The 6,716-nt window shown below is 52.0% G+C and overlaps 1 protein-coding gene and 1 long non-coding RNA gene across 6 annotated transcripts in view; both read left to right on the top strand.

Annotated features, from left to right (window-relative positions):
• Positions 1–45: 45 nt before the first annotated feature.
• LOC132239429 (uncharacterized) lies at positions 46–2,865 on the top strand. Its single transcript, XR_009454048.1, has 2 exons — positions 46–957; positions 1,177–2,865. It is a non-coding gene; the product is annotated as an uncharacterized LOC132239429 (long non-coding RNA).
• A 3,438-nt stretch (positions 2,866–6,303) lies between these two features.
• The window catches only part of PTPRA (protein tyrosine phosphatase receptor type A), a 137,281-nt gene continuing 136,868 nt past the window's right edge, over positions 6,304–6,716 (top strand). For 3 of the 5 annotated variants that reach the window (XM_059705692.1, XM_059705690.1, XM_059705688.1), the window contains exon 1: positions 6,304–6,594. The gene's annotated coding sequence lies outside the window, so the exon portion shown is untranslated. The remainder of the gene's footprint in view (positions 6,595–6,716) is intronic. The other 2 variants (XM_059705693.1, XM_059705689.1) reach the window with 1 other exon arrangement.

The raw sequence follows: 6,716 nt of genomic DNA, 5'->3' as shown, positions 1-6,716 counted from the left end.
TTATGCTTACTACTTACACGAGGGTCAGGAATTTGGACAGGTAAAATAGGGATGCTTTGTCTGCTACAGTGTCTGGGGCAACTGCTGGAAGACAGAGGTTGAAGGTGACTTGATAGTTGAAGGCTGAAATCACCTGAAGTCTTGGTAATAGTCTGTGGAAGCCTGTTGTTGGCTGGAACCTTCGCTGGGGCTGTTGGTCAGAACACATACAACCTGCAGTACCTACCAACATGACAGCGTCTCAAGAGGGTCAGGCAGAGCTGTGTTGCCTTCCCTAACCGAGCTTTGGGAGTCACACCTGCCACATTCTGTTTCTTGAGGCAGTCACATAGGCACACCCCACCCAATTTCAAAGGGAAATCAAGCCTGGCCAGCGTCGTTCAGTTGTTGAATGTCAACCTATGAACCAGGAAGTCGATTTGATTCCTGATCAGGGCACATGTCGGTTGCAAATCAATCCCCAGTGGGGGTTGTGCAGGAGGCAGCCAATCAGTGATTCTCATCATTGATGTTTCTATTTCTCCCTCTCCCTTCTTCTCTGAAATCAATAAAAATATTTTTTTTAATAATAAAAATAAAATAAAAAAGGGTGTGGGGGATCGACTCCACTTCTTGATAGGGGAGTTGCAAGATTCTGGAAGAGAGTGCAGAACTGGGAATGTGGCCAGTATTTGGAATCACAATCTGGCACAGTCTATCAGATTTCTCTCAGAATCAGCAGACACCTCCAGGGAAAAGAAAGAAGATCTCCAATACTAGGCTCATCCTGGGCTTTTTTCCTCTCTAGTCTTGGCCCCACAATTCTTCACTTCCTTGGTAGCTTTACAATGCCTTTTTAAAATGTTTTCTCCAGCTTTTTTAGTTATTCTCAATGAAAAGGAGTTGGAACCATATAACTCAGTCCACCTTCTGAACAGGGTGCCCTAGGCATTGCTTTTAGAATGTACACAATAAAAAGTCTGGCCGAAACCGGTTTGGCTCAGTGGATAGAGCGTTGGCCTGTGGACTGAAAGGCCCAGGTTCGATTCCGGTCAAGGGCATGTACCTGGGTTGCGGGCACATCCCCAGTAGGAGATGTGCAGGAGGCAGCTGATTGATGTTTCTCTCTCAATGTTTCTAACTCTCTGTCTCCCTTCCTCTCTGTAAAAAATCAATAATATATATATATATATATAGGTCTGTATCCCCAAAGGAACATATCGCATATTTACTCCTGTCATATGCTAACATTAAACATTGAACACATGAAGTTTTAGAAATGTGAGAAATAATAATGAGGACATACAAACTAATTACAACTTCATTAAAAAAGTTAATGCATTTAGAGAAGTACTGGAGATGTTCATGAGGTTGAAAATTAAAGGCAGCCATGTGTACTTTTTTTGTAAAATTAAACACTGATTTTCCCCTCTCCAACATTTTATCATGAAAACCTTCAAACATATATTAAATTGAAAGAATTTTACAGTGAATACCTGTACCACTTGGAGTCTATCACTGACATTTTAACATATTTATCACACATCTTTCCATCCCTATATCCATCTGGCTACTATCTTATTTTTTAAATTTGATGTGTTTTTATTGACTTCAGAGAGGATGGGAGAGGGAGAGATAGAAACATCAATGATGAGAGAGAATCATTGGTTGGCTGACTCCTGCAGCCCCGAGGCATGTGCCCTGACTGGGAATCAAACCATGACCTCCTGGTTCATAGGTTGACATGCAACCACTGAGATACAAGGGCCGGACAATCTGTCATTGTTAATGCATTCCAAAGTAAGTTGCAGTCATTTGCACACCTACCTCTAAATATTTCAGAATGCATTTCACTAGTTAGAGTTCATTTGTTTGTAATTTGTGTTTTTTTCCCAATCCTATATAATAAAGAGCTAATATGCAAATGGTCCTCATGCCCTTGAGCCAGAACTGTTCAGACACTCAACACTGGGGAGAGAGGAATGGGGACCAGCCAGGCACAAATGAGCTCATGAGAGAGGAATGGGGACCAGCCAGGCTGTGGCCCTGGAGAGGGACAAGCTGTCTGCCCTGCAGTCCTGGGTGCCAGTGCCTGTGGCTGCAGCCTGGGCGAACCACCCGCCCACGGTACCCTGTGGCTGCAGCCGGCCGGGTCCTGGGTGCCTGCGGCCAGCCAGAGGGAGGGAAGCCCCGGTCCTGGGTATCTGCGACCGGCTGGAGGAGGGAATCCTGGGTCCTGGGTGTAGGGTGAGGCAGAGGTGGTTAGAGGCAATCAGGCCAGCAGGGGTGCAGTTAGGGATGACCAGGCTGGTAGGGGAGCAGTTAGGGGCGATCAGGCAGGCAGGCAGAGGTGGTTAGGGGTGATCAGGCAGAGGGGTTAGGGGCAAGCAGGCAGGCAAGCGGTTAGGAGCCAGTGGTCCTGGATTGCGAGAGGCGGTCAGACATCCCCCAAGGGGTCCCAGATTGGAGAGGGTGCAGGCTGGGCTGAGGTACACCACCACCACCCCTGTGCACAGATTTCATGTACCAGGCCTCTAGTCAATATATAAAATGTTCAGATCTTAAGTGTACATTTGCTAAGTTTTGACAAATGCACATATATACCTATAGTGACATCTTAAAAACAACCAGGATTTTTTTTTTCTTCAAATCCTCCACTGATCAATTTATAAATTTGTGTAAAATGCCTTCTACCACCCTAGCCGGTTTGGCTCAGTAGATAGAGTGTCAGCCTGCGGGCCGAAGAGCCCCAAGTTTGATTCCAGTCAGTGGCACATGCCTGGGTTGGGGGCTTGGTCCATCATGCAGGAGGCAGCCAATCAATGATTCCCTCTCATCATTAATGTTTCTATCTCTTCCTCTCTGAAATAAATAAAAATATATATTTTTAAAAACAAAAAACCTTCTACCCTGAGAAATTTGCATGGCAGGCCTGGGCCTACAGTCTTGGTGGGGCCAACTCTTGGCCAATGGATAGGACTAGCATTGGGCCTGGGACCAGGATTTCAGAGCTAGGGGCAGAGAATTTGGAAACATTTCTTCTAGTTTAGGATATTAATGGCAACCCTGGAGTGAGAATCAGAGCAAAGACTCCTACCGGGCACCTTCTCAGGAGAGGGGGCTGCACTCTGTTAGGTTCAGTGCTGGCAAATGACCCTTGGGAATAGAACAGTGGCCTGGAAAGGCACCCACCGGGCTCTCACTTACTTCAACCTTCTATCGTATTGCCTTGCTTTGTTTTTATTACAGCATTTAAGAAGTTTTCTTATTCACTTGTTTATTGTCTGTCACCCCATCCAGAACAGTTCATGAGAGTAGAGACCTTTTCTGTCTCATTCCCTGCTGTGTCCAGCACATAGTCTGCACTCAATAAGTATTTGTGAGTAAATGATGCATTGTTCCATTGACTACATGGGGAAAGGAGGCTCTGAGAGAGGAAGTGGCTTGTCTGCAGAAACAGTTCTTTACCCCAGCGGTCACCAACCTTTCGGACCTCACGGACCAGCAGTGGTCCACAGACCACCGGCTGGCGACCACTGCTTTACCCCATCCTCCAGCTCTCCTCGTGTAGTTTTTTTCTGATGACCCCTGAGACTCTTGGGGCACTTATCTGTAGGTATATGCTCCTGTGTGGTAAGACAAGTAGGACTGGGAGAAAGGGTTTGGCCTCCCACTTGGTCGGGCTTGATACAGGAAGCCTGTCTCCCCTCCTTATCTCAGGTCTTCTCTCCTCTTTGAAGACAGCCCTTTGTCCTGTGGTGATGGGGGGGAAGTTGTGTACACCCCAGTGTCAGATAGGATGGGGAGGCTGGGCTGGTCTCCACAGGTGGGCAGCTGAGGATGGGACTCTGTCCTCTTCCACTGGAAACAGGGTATGTGTGGTTGCCAAGCTGAACTCTCCTCCAGGTCTCTGGAATGAGCTACCCAAGACCCTGTCTCTTTTTGGTCTGAGGTTCTGTCACCCCTGCACACACACCACAAATGGTCTGACTACAGTGCAGCTGTCTCATGGAGAGAAGAAACTGCATTTACTGAGACAGGGTTACTTGCCAAACTGTACATGCCTGCAATTCTCAGTACAGTCCTGGGAGGTTCCAGGAAGATCAGCAGGAGATTCAGGTCATCGAGCCAATGCAGAGGCTTAAACCCCAGGGTTCTCTCCCACACCCGGTTGAAGCATTTTCCCAAGTGTGCTCAGTCAAGCTGGGGATCCTTTTTTAAAGGATCTTAAAGAAACAAAACTAACTACTTTGCCCTAGCCTTTTTGGCTCAGTGGATAGTGTTGGCCCATGGACTGAAGGATTTCGGGTTCGATTCAGTCAAGGGCACGTACCTTGGTTTTAGGCTTGACGCAACCAATTGATGTGTCTCTCTTTCTCTGCCTCTGTCCCTTCCACTCTCTAAAAATCAATAGAAAAATATCCTTGGGAGAGGATTAACAAACCAAAAAAAGCTATTTTAATGTAAGAAAATATAAATAGCATGTCAAAAATTTTATGGTAATGTAAAAATATAAATGAACCAAAAGAAATGTATTAAAGAAATATTAGTGTAGCTCAGATGTAGATGAAGTAAAACCACACTGGTCAGGTGTGTCCTGGGGTGCTGCTATTCTAGTTACCCAGGTGCTTCCTACATTCACAGTCATTGTTTTTCAGGATTTCTAACCACTCTGAATGCAGACTTTTCACTTCCATTGGTGTGCAGATGCTGAGGTCGGACTTCCTGGGAAACATGAACAGTGGGCATATGAAAGAACCTGCCCTCTTTGGGTCTAACAGGAGATTGGGCTTGTGGCCTGGGGGCCTTAGAGCTGAAGTGTCTGTCCCACAGGGGTGCCTTGGGTTTGGCCATTTCACACTACTTCTGGGCAAGCGCTGCCAAGAAGGAGTGAGAAACACATCTCCCACTCGAGAAGGGACTTTTCTACTGGGGAGGGGGTGGCCCGACGGAGGCCCGCTGCATCCCATATTTGTAGGCCGTAGCTCTGGTCGGCATACATTCACTTATTTCACAAATACCGGGGAGGGGGTGCATAGAATTTTAAGTCGGCGCCCCAACTGCTGGCGGTGGTGGGGACTGAACATAGTAGGGGCACCAACCCCGTGAAAATGGCAACTGATGTGGCCGCCTTCTCCTGCACCAAAACGTCTCCACCGCACTGGCCCCGCCAGGAAGAACTGACACTGGCCACAGACGCTTTCCCAGGGGCGCGCCGAACCACGGGACAGGCGGTGGGAGAGGGTTCAGGGTCCAGGAGGAAAGGGCCGCTGCATCCCACCCCAGGTCGCGCAGACTCCTGGTCTCGGGTGAAGGGTCATTGCCACGCTCTGCTCGCACACTGCTGTGCCATCTGTCTCCACTCTCCCGGTGTGGGTCCCGGTGTGTCGGAGGGACGCCGAATGGTCTCACCCCCCACCCACCACGACTCCAATTGGCCTTTAGCCCCTGACGCCCACGGCCTGCAGCCTGGGAGCCCGCTCCTACTGGACAAACGGCCGGCCGGCTTTGGGGCGCCACACTGGGACAGGGAGCACTGGCGAGGAGCTACGCGCCCCCAACCCGGTCCTAGCCGGGGGGGGGGGGGGGTAGGGGGGGGACGGCGGGACGATGGGGACGCATCTTTAGGTCCTCCCTACGTTTTGAACCTCCCTCCTCTCCCCCGCCAGGCCTATCGGAAACAACACCCCACCGCAGAGCACCCTGTGTTGGGTTTCTACCCGGCTCCGTGACGAGCCAGGCCCCGGTATGTGCATCTGGAAAGCGAAGGCTATTTCCCTGGGGCTCGGGTGGGGATGGCGTGGGCCGACTTGATGTAAGACGACACCCACAGTGCCAGACCCGTTCTAGGGGCTCTGCAGGTTCCTCTCTCTCCCCAGTGAGAGGCTTCTTCCTTTAAATACCTTTCAGCACTTAGGAAACAAAAAATCCGGATGGAACACGGTTGGAGAGAGGAGTGGAAAGACGGCATTTGAGTCCCAGGCCGCCCTTGTCGCTAGACTTTGGTGTAACTTGTATCTGGCCTCAGTTTTCGCATCTGAACACCGGGAAGAAGGCCCACGTCTAAGGGGCTGGGACTGTAGAGAGGCGGAAGGCGTGGGTGCACCGGTGGCCGGTGCTCCCGGGGTCCTGCTCCCTCGAGGACAGGGCTTCGATGGGGCGCACACCTCCAGCGCGGTGCGCGAGACAGAACCAGCTCTGCGTCCGCCGCAGTGAGCAGGCGCTCGGAGGCGCACGCGGGCGGGACCCCGGAGGCCGGGAGACGCCCTTTCGGCGCGGACCAATCGGCGCCCGCCTCTGAATGGCCAATAAGGAGGCGCCTTACAGCCGAGGCCGGCTCGGGAGCGAGGCCGCGGGGAGTGCGGCGCTGACAGAGACGCGCGCGCGCGATCCAGCTCGGACCCCGGGCCCCTGCAGCTATCACCGCCGCCCGCCCTAGTCCCCCCTCAGCCACTTCTCCTCGCCATGGAGGCGAGGCCGCCGCCGCCGCCGCGGGGCTCCAAGCCGCGGGCCGGGCGGCGGCCCTGAAGGCGTGTGGCGGGCCGAGACGCCGCGGCGCAGCCGAGGCGGAGCCGCGGTCCTCGTCCCCAGCGGTCCCGCCCAGCGCCGGACTCGGTGAGTGCTCGCGGCCGCCACAGCTCCGGCGGCTTTGGAAGTGGCGGGGCGGGGAGAGGCTGGCTCCGGGGCACGGGTGGGAGGGGTCGCTGGCGGAGCCCCAATCCCTTTTTATCCGGGAA

The sequence above is a fragment of the Myotis daubentonii genome, chromosome 8 (genome assembly GCF_963259705.1).
Source record: "Myotis daubentonii chromosome 8, mMyoDau2.1, whole genome shotgun sequence".
Taxonomy (NCBI): Eukaryota; Metazoa; Chordata; class Mammalia; order Chiroptera; family Vespertilionidae; genus Myotis; species Myotis daubentonii.
The sequence above is the reverse complement of the archived record's forward strand: the minus strand, read 5'-3'. Positions and strand labels throughout refer to the sequence as shown.